At 36.8% G+C, this 12,155-nt stretch overlaps 1 long non-coding RNA gene across 2 annotated transcripts in view; it reads left to right on the forward strand.

Moving 5' to 3' along the window:
• Positions 1 to 12,155, forward strand: part of LOC106781012 (uncharacterized) — a 118,418-nt gene that overhangs the window by 71,476 nt on the left and 34,787 nt on the right. Inside the window, exon 5 of one of the 2 annotated variants that reach the window (XR_002810502.2) lies at positions 32 to 151. The exons of the other annotated variant lie outside the window; for it this stretch is intronic. This is a non-coding gene — a long non-coding RNA (uncharacterized lncRNA). The remainder of the gene's footprint in view (positions 1 to 31; positions 152 to 12,155) is intronic. 2 annotated transcript variants of the gene reach the window in all.

Raw genomic sequence — 12,155 nt, forward strand, 5'->3', positions numbered from 1 at the left:
AATAGACTCTAATCCCCCATCCTCCTTCCAGTCTTCAGATAACTGAAGATGATGACAAGTGACCCCAGGAACTTCTCTTCTGGAGATTATACCAGGCTCCAAACTGAGGTGGCTTTTGCATCAGTTCATACTAATTAAGGATCCAGTACAGGCAAGACCCTTTTGTACATACTCATTTCATTTTCAGGGCACATCTGAAAGGTAGGCATTCTTTCCATTGTAGGGTAAGGAACCTGAAGCTAGGTGAGGCAAAGTGAGCTGTCTGAACGTATACGGTAAAGAGGTGGCAAACGTGCGATTCATACACTGGTCTGCCTGACACTAACCCAGGTTCTGGTTCCACAAAACCGGAAATAGACTTTTTCAATGGTGAGTCTGATTTGCCCTCTGACTCTGACCTTAACTCTTGCATTATGAAGGAGACTGAGGCCCATGACTGCATTACATAACAACTGGGGCCTTATGCTACCCACACAAGGCCTGTTCAGCAAGATCAGGCACCAGCTGGTATATGGCATTGGGTGCCAATGGATCTGATAGTGCCAGGAAAAACAGCCTTGATTGGCAGCTGTTCCCTTGTCCAGCTGTCCAACAGATGGGGAGATGAGCAGCAAAGTGGCCTAGCTGGCACCAAATGTATCTGCTTCTTTTTCGCTATTTGAATGTCAAAGCAAGGAAACTGACAATTGACGTTGTCTCTAAAATAGGGGCAGGCCTACACAAATATCCAAAATCCCCCTAGTGTTATGTAGTAGGAAAAAAACCTGCTTTCAAGGTGAGGTGTCTGGATTTCACCCTAGATCTGTTTGACCTGCTATGTAAATTGGGGCTAGTCACTTGAATTCTAAGAGCTCGGTTTTCTTATTTATAAAAATCTTTCACAATTTTGTTTAATGATCAAAGGTGAGGGTGTGTTTGCAAGTTATTTAAAATGTGAAAAGTACAATAAATATAAACACACAAGAATGGAAGGAAAAGTAAAACATTTGGGTAAAATTATAAAAGAGCCCAAAAATGTTACAGAGCAGGTCAGAGGACTCGTCCCATGCAGAGATCTATAACCCACACATCCACATTAAACAGCAGAGCACTGAGATTCTTGAAATTGATTTCTCACTTGTTCTGTTAGTATTTTCAAAAAGTACAGAACTTTTTTCATTTTGACTGTGACTTGTTTTTCCTTTTGTGTACCCAGAATTCAACTGTAAGGTTAACTGTAAAGTCTTTCTTTACAAATTTTATAGGGTTGGGAGTGGTGTCATTACTAAGGAATAAATAAGATGCAAATGTATTCAGTTTAGCAACTATTTTTAATGGAACTGTAGATTACATCTGAAAGATTGTGAGGAATAGTTTTGACTCACCAGTGTTGGAAATTGTGACGCCAATTAGGTGCCTATGCTGTAGGCATAGAGTTAGAGTTCGGTGGGACACACAAAATGATATAATCCAAAATTCTCATTATAAGTGGAAGAAACTCATAGTCAGAGAGATAGATTGGAAAAAGACAGCAGGCATTTATGAAGGATGCCAGAATTTTTTTGCTTCCTATGACTAAATGTGATTTCTTAATATTTTAATTTCCCATTGGAATTTGTCCATTTTTCTCATAATACTTGTGTGTGTGTGTGTGTGTGTGTGTATGGATGAGCCTCTGTTTGGGATCTGACCTCCTATTTCTGAAACTCTGATGCCTTTTTAAGACCCAGCAAAAATGCAAATCCTATGCATATTCTTTTAACTTGTTTTGTAATGCTTGTATGATTTTCTCACTTGGGGATCTCATGCCATAGTTTGCACTAATGATATAGGTCTTAGTGTACACTTCCTGCATAATAGTCAGACTGTAAGTTCTCTTGAATGCCAAGATTGTGTTTCCTTATATTTTGTACCCTTTGCAATACCTAGAATAATGTTCAAAACACACTTGCTTACTTGAATTGAATTGAAATTTCAAATTACCTAAGAGGGTATTTTCTTCATGTTTTTGAAACTAAGCTTACTTACCATAACGTCTCTCTCCGTAGGGTCTCTGACTGTATTTTTAATAACAACAAAACATACAACTATGAAGATACCATTTTCCATCCCTCCCTCAAAAACAGAGTTTCAAGGCCATTTGTGAGAGAAGGTAGGAGGTGAGGCAAAATTGTTTGCATGGAGTTGCAAATGTGCTGTTCCATCTCCCTGAAACCACAGGACTGACTCACTCTTGCTACAGATCTTTGAGCCATCAAACCCACCCCATGCCTGCCTCCCAGACATTAACCACTCTTGAAAAGCCTCCTTCTCTGGAATGAATAGTAGTACTTGGTCTTCATTGATTTCCTTATTGGAAAACCATGAGGAACCTCAGTGTTATTTGAAAGATTCAGCAGCTTGAGTCAAAGTTGACGTTATTACATTTACTTTCAGCCATTTTCTGCCTTTGGGAGTTGATAGGGAGTGAGCTCAATATGCTCAGATATTCTCCTTAACAGTTAGAGATCTTGGACCTTGCACATACACACACATACGCACACACATATACAAGCGTATTGAACAAAAGCAAACACATATTTTATTGAAAAATTTTTTCTACAAGCACAGAAACTATTAAAAAATAAAATCCATGCCCCCACATACTGAAAATAACAAATGCTAGTATATTGTCATGTTTTCTCTTTAAAATTTTACTTATTATAAAACAAAACATCCAAGATAAACTTGAGGTCGTCTTTATTTTCCTCTTCAATCTCATACCCCTTTCCCGCCACAGCTCATGAGGCAACAACTATAAGGAATTTAGTGCCTTTCCTTCGAGGCCTTGTTTTTTGCTTTGTGTATGTGTGTCCATAAACAGGATTATGTCTTAAATGTTTATAAATGGCATCAGATTGTACTTAGACTTAACTGATTCATTTTAGTGCAGGATATTCTACCAATTGTTTTACTAGACTATATCAGTCATATATTTACTCCTAGTGATAGATATTTGGATTGTCCCCAACTTGTTTGCTGCTATCAACAATGTTGCAACAAGTGAATGAATGCTGTACTGTGCATGGTTTTCTCTAGGGTGTAAACCTCAAAGTAGAATTGTTAGGTTCTTGGTTGTTTTAACTTTACCAGGTATTCCTGCACTTTCTCTGCCTTTTACCTCTCTCTGACACTTCTCCTCTATTGCTACCCAAGTGGCAATTTTAAAATGCAAACTTTATCATGTTCCTAAAATATTTGAAATCCATTGATGACTTCCCATAGTCAGCAGGATATGATATAAGCTCCTTAGCCTGACTTTTAAGACCTTTTATGATGTGGCCCTGCCTGCCTCTCCAGGCTTATCTAACTCACATTTTATTTCCCAGAAATACTGAAACATTTCTTATTCCATGATGGCACAACAGAGTGCAGTGCCTCTGTCCTTTGTACAAATTCCTTCCCTTGCCTAGAATTTCCTCTGTTTCCCTCCTTGGCCTCATTTCACCCTCCAATACTTATGATAACCCCACCTCCTCTAATAATAGATAACATTTGTTGAGTATTTGCCATGTGCCTGAAATTATCCTTTGCCAACTTCTCCTTCTGCCAAATACTATCACCTTTTTATTTGAAAATCATTCCAACTAGAGTTAAATACTCCCTTTCCTGCCCCTCTATTATTTTTTCTATACATCTATAGAAAAGATATATGTATATATTTTTTATAGAATCTACAAGAATGACAAAGTTAACAATCATCTTGATGGTTTTCACTTATTGGTTGCCTGCTCTTACCTGTGCCACTTATTTTACTTATATTTTTTTGTTTAAAACCACTTGAGGTAAGAATTATTACCCCTAGTCATCATTTTACCTTACAAAAAGTTGAAATTCTGCTAACTGAAAGAATTGTCCTTTTTAACTCTACTTTTTAATTACTAGTTTACAAATCCATGTCCCCAATAGCTTACAAATAACTTGAAGAAGAAACTACACTGCCTTACAAATTCATATTTGTAAGCCTAGTACTTAGCATAAGGTAAGAGCTTGTCAAATATTTGTTAAATAAGTAAAGTATCCTTGGTAATAAAGTATCTTTTGCTTTCCTGGAAGTCATCACATAGGGAAGAATTTGCAATGGGTTATGAGTTCTTCTATTATCACCAACACTTGTGGTAAAGGCATTTTGCCAAGTATGGGTTAAAAGCTACCTTTTGATGTTAAAACCACTCCGTAATAACCAGATCATGAAGCCACAGAGGCTTCACACATTCCTCCGCACCAGTTGCACTGACAGAGGGCATCCTTCCTTTCCCAGGGTTTGCTGTTCCCTCAGACTCATATTGGCTTGGTTAGGTTCCAATTTTCAGAATTCACTGGTAACCCAAAGAGAGAGGGAAGGAAAGCCCTGCTAGCTTTCCCTGAGCCCAGATATTACCCAAACTTGAAAGGAAATGGATTACTGTTTCTGGAGTCTACCCTGGTCCTCACACAGAGAGGCACCCACAAGCTTTTGTAGGAGAGACACACATTCATCTTAGTAGAGCAGAACCGCATTCCCAACCACGGGTAGGAGAAAGAGGGAAGATCTTTCATTAAATGTGAGTAGAGCAGTTAGAACACACACATAGAGCAAAGTCCATTGGATTCGGGTATAACTAAAAAATGTCAGGTCTCTAAACACTGATCATTCCCCAGTGTCATGCCTAGAATCCTCAGCAGGAAGTCTGTGAACTCAGGAATAGAGAAGGGAGACCTGGCAACAAGTAGTAGAAACAATCTCTGGAGAAACAAAATTATATCATCTTTGACCCTGTGATTTCTTCCCATGTGTGATTCCCTTCCAGGGGAGAAATCATATTTAGGGTCTGCAGCCAATTGGAATACATAAGTGGAGACACCTGGGTTGTGTACATTATAGATATGCCTTGAGAATTGATTTGTACTTTATGAATCCTTGGCAGTATCTTTCTAAAAGCTGATACTCAAAGAATACTTGTCAAATGGAAATATTTTATTATTAACATTTTCTTGAGTTGGTGGAGAAGTAATGCTTAGCATGTCAATGGCTCAAGTATATTTAGAATGGTTTAAATGCCACATTACGAATCTGCTAAGCTCTATGCCTTGGAAATCAGCAATGTTGGTTCTGCACATGAAAAGAGCTACCATTTCTTGAATATCTATTTGATACTAGGCACTTAACTGAGACACGTTCTTATTATTTACCAGACGCTTAAACAAGTCATGTCAAATCCTTACAAGATAGCAATGAAATATGCATCACCCCCCTACCCTGCCCCATTTTAAACACAAGTAAATGGAGGGTTAATGGCTTGTGAAAGTCACTAAGCTCATGGGTATGATGCAGTGCCAGGACCAGAAATTAGAGCTGTCGAAATCTCAAAATCTCATCACCTTTTATGGGAATCTCCAACATCAGAATTGAGCTCTGTGCCAACTGCCAATGGATGACACTTTGAGAGAGTCAGCAGAAACAGTTGGCATGACACAACATGACCTCTCTGTTCAGCCCAGGTCCCTCATGGTCCTTTCTTTTTCTCTTTAGAGACAGGCCAATCCAGTCTCCATTCCAGATGCACAGGGCATTCTAAGCTACTTTTGGAGAGTGGTGTCAACTCAAAGATATTTTTGGTAACTGATGGTAAAAAATTAGACAATGGAAAGCACAAATCTGACTAGTTAAACTGGGAGGTTAATATTCCAGCAGGATTGTAAAATGGCAAGGCTGGAGATGGGATGTAAGGTTTTAGAAAGTAATGCAAACACTATTGTCTATTCAGTGTCTTCTACCTTATAAAAATGAGAAAGACAGAGAGAGAGGAAAGACAGAGAGAAAGAGGCACAACTGAACACAATATGCTAAGTAAAATCACAGTGGTCAAATGTAGGGCTTAAACAGTCTTTGTTTCCATCCTAGCTGTGCAGAACAATACTTGAGCCATTTACTTAGCCTTTCTGTGCTTCAGTTTCCTCAGGGGAAAAGAAGAGTACATCCTCCGTGGTGCTACGCTCACAATAAAGATGGGACACAATTTAACGGTGGTTAAGACTAACTCTGGACTCAGAGTTCTAGGGGTTAAAATCTTGGCTCCACCACTTCTTCATGTATAAAATGAGAGCAATAACAGTACCAACTTCATATAGGTTTTGTGAGAATCAACGTATAAAGCTCTTGGAACAGTACCCAACATAACACGGGGGCTATGTATGCTTGCTAAATAGTAAACATAAACCATGTAGGTGAAGTCCTTAGCTCAGGTTCTGCAACACAGTAAAAGCTTCTCTAGATGTTAACCTTGATGCTTGTAATTCATATCTCAGGATGGCATTCTGTGATATTAATGAAGAAGAAAAACTTCCCTTACCTTCTTAGAACAATCAAGCTATAGCCAAGGCCATGATTTATTACCCTTGAGGTGACTTGATCTCTCTTGGAAGGTAGGGACACTTTTCACCTCTCTCCTGACCCCTCTCCCTTGGCAAAGACACTAACTGCACCTCCCTAGTTACAGATACTCCAAGATTATAAAAACCAGAGAGCACTGTTTCTAGTGTTATAATTCCCCTGGCCCCAGCATCACAATTCCAATTATTCTTCCATTCTGGTCCTCACATTTTATATTTATAAAACGAAAAGAATAGCTACTCCCTTGATTGTTTAATAAGACTAGAAAGTTTCATCCTCTAAATTGAAAGTTGATGATAAAACAAAGACTTATTGAGGTTTATGTTGTCTTCAATTAATTGAGAAGAGTGGTTAAGAGTGTGGGTGAATTTTGGAATAAAATTGCTTGGGCTAACCTCCTGGTTCTACCGGTTTCTACATGTGTGTTGGTGGGAAATGTACTTCATGTCTCTGGTACCCAGTTTCCTCATCTGTAAGTGAGAAAAGTAATAGTACATAGCTCATAGATCTGTGTGAGAATTAAATAAGATAATACAGGGAAAGAGCATAGAACAGTGACTGACATACAATAAGCACTCAATAAACGTTATTGATAATTCTTAGTCTAGGCTAATATGTTGACATTAATATTGTTTGATGGGCCCAGGAGATCTGAGTTCAAATGTGGATATGGCCACTATCCAGGGACATCTACATATTTTCACTTAAAATATGAAAATGTAAATGCAAAATTCCCTTGAAACTCTAAACATTTATAATCCTCTGCTTTTATTTTATTTGGGCATCTCCAACCTTTCTTAGAAATGGATATTGCAGAACTAAAAAAAAATGTTAAAAAACATATTAATCAAGTAGATGGGAAGATAGTTTATTGGAGACATAGTCACTGTACTTTAAAGATGTTTTTACGTGTATAAACTCATTAATGTTTTTTCAAGAATAAAACAAAATGAAAACTTGAAACCAGATCAAACTACCTTTCTCATTATGAGAAAAAAATTTCCTGCAGTTGAACTATATGACATGTAATGACACACGGTGAAAATTTTAGGGTAGGCCCGTAATCCTGAGTGACTCATAATGTGTTTTCTAGAACAAAAGGTTGTTCTGTAAACCAAGATAGATCTTCTGAGAAAATGAGAGATGAGAGACCTAGTACTCTTTCTGGAGATTTGGAAAGCCTGTTCAAGAGGACTGCTTTTGAAGTTGTGGTCACCATCTTGAGCCTCTGGACATTCACTTCCCATTGATACTGTGTTTTAGCTAGGAAACAATGGACACTTACTATATAAGGAAGATCAGGGAGTTTTATGATAATCACCCAGGTATACACACTTATAATCAAATCTATTTAGCATATTATAATATTTACTTCTGATATTCATTGTTTTTAGAACCAGAATTTTAATTATTTTGTCGAGGCCACATTGGTTTATAACATTGTGTAAATTTCAGGTGTACCTCATTACATTGCAGCTTCTGTATAGAGCACATCATATTCACCAGCGAAAGTCTAGCTTCCGTCCATCACCATACATATGTGCCCCTTTACCCCTTTTGCCTTACTCCTGCCCTCCTTCCCCTCTGGTACTCACCAATCTGTTCTCCTTATCTATGAGTTTGTTTGTTTATTTGTTTCTCATCTACTTATGAGTGAAATCATATGGTATTCGTCTTTGTCTGACTTGTTTTGCTTACCATAATACCCTCGAGATCAATCCATGTTGTCACAAATGGCACAATTTCCTCTTTTTTATGGCTGAGTAGTATTTCATTATGTATATATGCCACGTCTTCTTTATCCAATCATCCATTGATGGGCATTTGGGTTGCTTCCAGGTCCTGGCTATTGTGAATAATACTGCAATGAACATAAGGGTGCATATATCTTTTTGAATTAGTGTTTTCATGTAGAACCAAAATTTTATAGATACGTTATTGTCGCCCAATAATCTCCTGGTCCATTTGTGAGAATTCCTTAGGATAGATGTGTAAACATGGGGTGACTAGGTATATCGGATTTGTGCATCAAAATCTTTTTGTCAAAGAGCTTATATCAGTTTGCACTCTTATCATCAGTATAAGACCTTTGCCTCTCTCTCTTGTTCTCAGTATTTTATTCATTCATAACTGATGGTATCTCATTTTTTTTAGTGTTCATTTATCCAATTACTAGCAATATTAAGCTTATTTTCACGTTTATTGGCCATTCAGATCTCCTCATCTGTGAATTTCCTTTGTATATACCTTACCATTTTTTTCTATTTGTAGTTTATCAATATTTTATTTACCTGTAAATGCCTTATGCAATCTAGATATTGTACCTTTTTCTTTTAAATATTTACAATAATCTTCTATCTATTAATCACTTGATTTTAGTTGGTATTTATCCTGTGTTTTGTGGTATATTTTTATTTTTATGTAAACAAACTTAATTGAATGATTACTTATGGTTTGTGTTTTTTCCTAAAATATTATGCCAATCTTACCCAATGTAATAAATATATTCTGTGTATTTTCTTCTACAGATTTAAAATATTCACTTGTAGGTCTTTAACAAAGATGGAATTTGTTTTTGGGTAATATATAACATAGGTGAGCAATGCTACTTTTTTTTTTTTTCACATAAATGGCAACATGTCCCAATGCCACTTGTTGAAAATTCCAATCTTTTCCACTAATTTGTTAGGCAGGCTGTCTCATATACCAAGTCTTGGTGTCCAGCAAGATAACCCAGCCCCAACTTTTGCAATCTTCTTGTTTTTCTTCAAAACTGTTTTGGTGACGCTTAAACCTTTATAATTCTATATGCGTTTTAGATTAAGTGTTCTCTATACTAGATGATATGTTTTAATTGTGCAAACTTTTCTATACTTCTTGCCAAATTTTGGACTCCTTTAGATATTCATTTCTGAGATAGTGAGTCACAATCTGCTATGATCAATTAATGGTCATATTGGTTGATTACTAATTGCACTTCTGAGAAATTTTGCCACATGTATTTTGAGACTGTGTTGTTATGTGTGAATTAATGATTATTATATCTTCTTGGCAGTTTATCTCCTTTTGTCACTAAGTCATATCTTATGCCTACTATTTTTTCTGTCTTAATATCTAATTTGTTTTTACTATATTACTATACTCAATTACTATATATTACTATGCCACTATAAAGTTAATCTTTTCAATGTTGATTGGGATAGCTTTTTCCGTGCTTTTTATTTTTTGAATTTCTCTCTTACTGTTTAAGTGTATCTTCTATTAATAACTCACAGCTGTTTTTTTTTTAAGCTACTTTGAAGTCTGTTTTTTTGTAGGTATTTGTTATAGATTGAATTGTGTTCCCCCAAAACTTGTATTTTGAAACTCTAACCCCCAAAGTGACTATATTTAGAGATAGGGCCTTTAAAAAAGATAATTAAAGTTAAATGAGATCATAAGTGTGGGGCCCTAAGCCAATAGGAATGGTGTCCTCACAAGAAGAGGAAGAAACACCAGACAGAAAGAAAAAGCCGCATGAGGACACAGATAAGGGACACTTACCTGGTCCCTGCAGCATAGACAGAGCAGTCTTCCCTGAATTGGGATGGTCAGGAATGGGGGAGTACTGGAATGGGCTTTCTGTGGACAACTCTCATTCCTGAGCCCAGAATGCCAGGTTATTCTTTCTAAATTTTCCAATCAAATAAGTCACTCCACATTCCAAGAAGAGGAATAAAAGGATGGCTAGAGAAATTTCACGTGTCCATGTAAAGAAAATGACTCCTCGTGAAAATCTTAGGAGTGGAGAAAACACATCCCCTCTACCTTTCCTCAAATTTTTGTTTTCTTAATGCATTGGGATTAACCATGATTCCTTTATTGAAAAAAAGTGTGGCTACCTCACAAAGGAGTTGTGACCAGCAGTGCGTCCAGACAATCTTGCTCCTGTTCTCATAAGGCCATTTCACCAATACCAACTGGGGAATTCTCCAGGGACCACTGCTGTTGTATATTAATCAACCCAAGCCCATTTTTTGCCCCAATATGGAAAATTATTTTATGTCACATTTCGCAACCCATACTAAGTCCATCTACATTGATCATAACAGCATATAAATGCTCAGATTATTATAAAATTCTTAAACGCATTCTAATAATAAAAAATTAACATCAATTCCTCAAATTTATGTATAAGCTATCCCTTACTCTCAACTCCTGACCATTATCTCATCTGGAAAAATTAAAGTTCAAAGCAACATCTCTATGTACAAAAAGTCTAGCAGAATTAAAATTAAAATTCACTTATCCCTGTGAATTAAATTTCAAAACATTTGAAGCCCTAAATATATTCTTATCCAATTTCTAATTCCACTCATTCTTAGATAAAAGGGTTCTTAATACTTAGTAGAGTTGAGATTTCTTTAGCAGCTACAGTTAGTCTCTCTCTCCCAGGAATATGAGTGATTTTTCCAAGCTCTCAGAAGTAGAAATAATTCAATGCGAAGTCTCTGATATGCCTGGTTTTCCTTTAACTAAACTTTCTTTTTTTTTTTGAGGAAGAGTAGCCCTGAGCTAACTACTGCCAGTCCTCCTCTTTTTGCTGAGGAAGCCTGGACCTGAGCTAACATCCATGCTCATCTTCCTCTACTTTATACATGGGATGCCTACCACAGCATGGCTTGCCAAGCGGTGCCATGTCCACACCCGGATCCAAACTGGTGAACCCCGGGCCGCCAAGAAGCGGAACGTGCAAACTTAACCGCTGCGCCACCCGGCTGGCCCCTTTAATTAAACTTTTTATTTTGAGATAATAATAGATTCACATGCAGTTATGAGAAATAAATCAAAGAGAGCACGAGTATCTTTTGCCCAGTTTCCCCAAGGGTGCATCTTGCATAACTGTAGTACAATGTTGCAATCAGAATATTGATAGCGGTAGAGTCAAGATCCGAAACATTTCCATCACCACAAGGATTCCTCATGTTGTCCTTGTATAGCCAAACCCTCTTCCCACTCACAACTCTCATTATAACCTCTGACAATCATTAAACTGTTCTCCATTTCTACAATTTTGTCATTTCAGGAATTTATGTAAATGGAATCATACAGTATGTAACCTTCTGAGATGGGCTGTTTTATTCAGCATAATTATCTGGAGATTCACCCAGGATTTTGAATGTATCAATAGTTAGTTCCTTTTTATTACTAAGCAATATTTTATAGTATGGATTTAACACAGACTGTTTAGCATTCACCCACTGAATGATATCTGTGCTGTTTCTGGGTTTTTATTACTATGGGTAAAACTGATATAAATAATCGTGTATAGGTTGCTGTGTCAACATAAGTATTCACTTCTCTGAGATAAATGCCCAGGACAACAATTTCTGGGTCATATAGGATTTGAATGTTCAGTTTTCTTAAGAAAATGCCAAACTGTTTTTCAATTGGCTGTACTGTTTACTTTCCCACTAGTAATATATGGGTAATCCAGTTTCCCTCCATCTTTGCCAGCATTTGGTGTTGTCACTACTCATTTTTGAGCCATTTTTATAAGTGAATAGAGATATTGCATTGCGATTTTAATTTGCATTTCTCTAATGACATATTACATTGAACATCTTTTCACACGCTCCTTTGCCATCTGGGAATCCACGTCAGTGAAATGTCTCCTCGTGTATTTTGTTCATTTTCTAATTGGATTGTTTGGAATTTTATTGTTGAATTTTCAGGTATACATCTTTTATATAAATATTTAATATATTATATTTATTATATTAAT

This window comes from Equus caballus, chromosome 9 (assembly GCF_041296265.1).
Source record: "Equus caballus isolate H_3958 breed thoroughbred chromosome 9, TB-T2T, whole genome shotgun sequence".
Taxonomy (NCBI): Eukaryota; Metazoa; Chordata; class Mammalia; order Perissodactyla; family Equidae; genus Equus; species Equus caballus.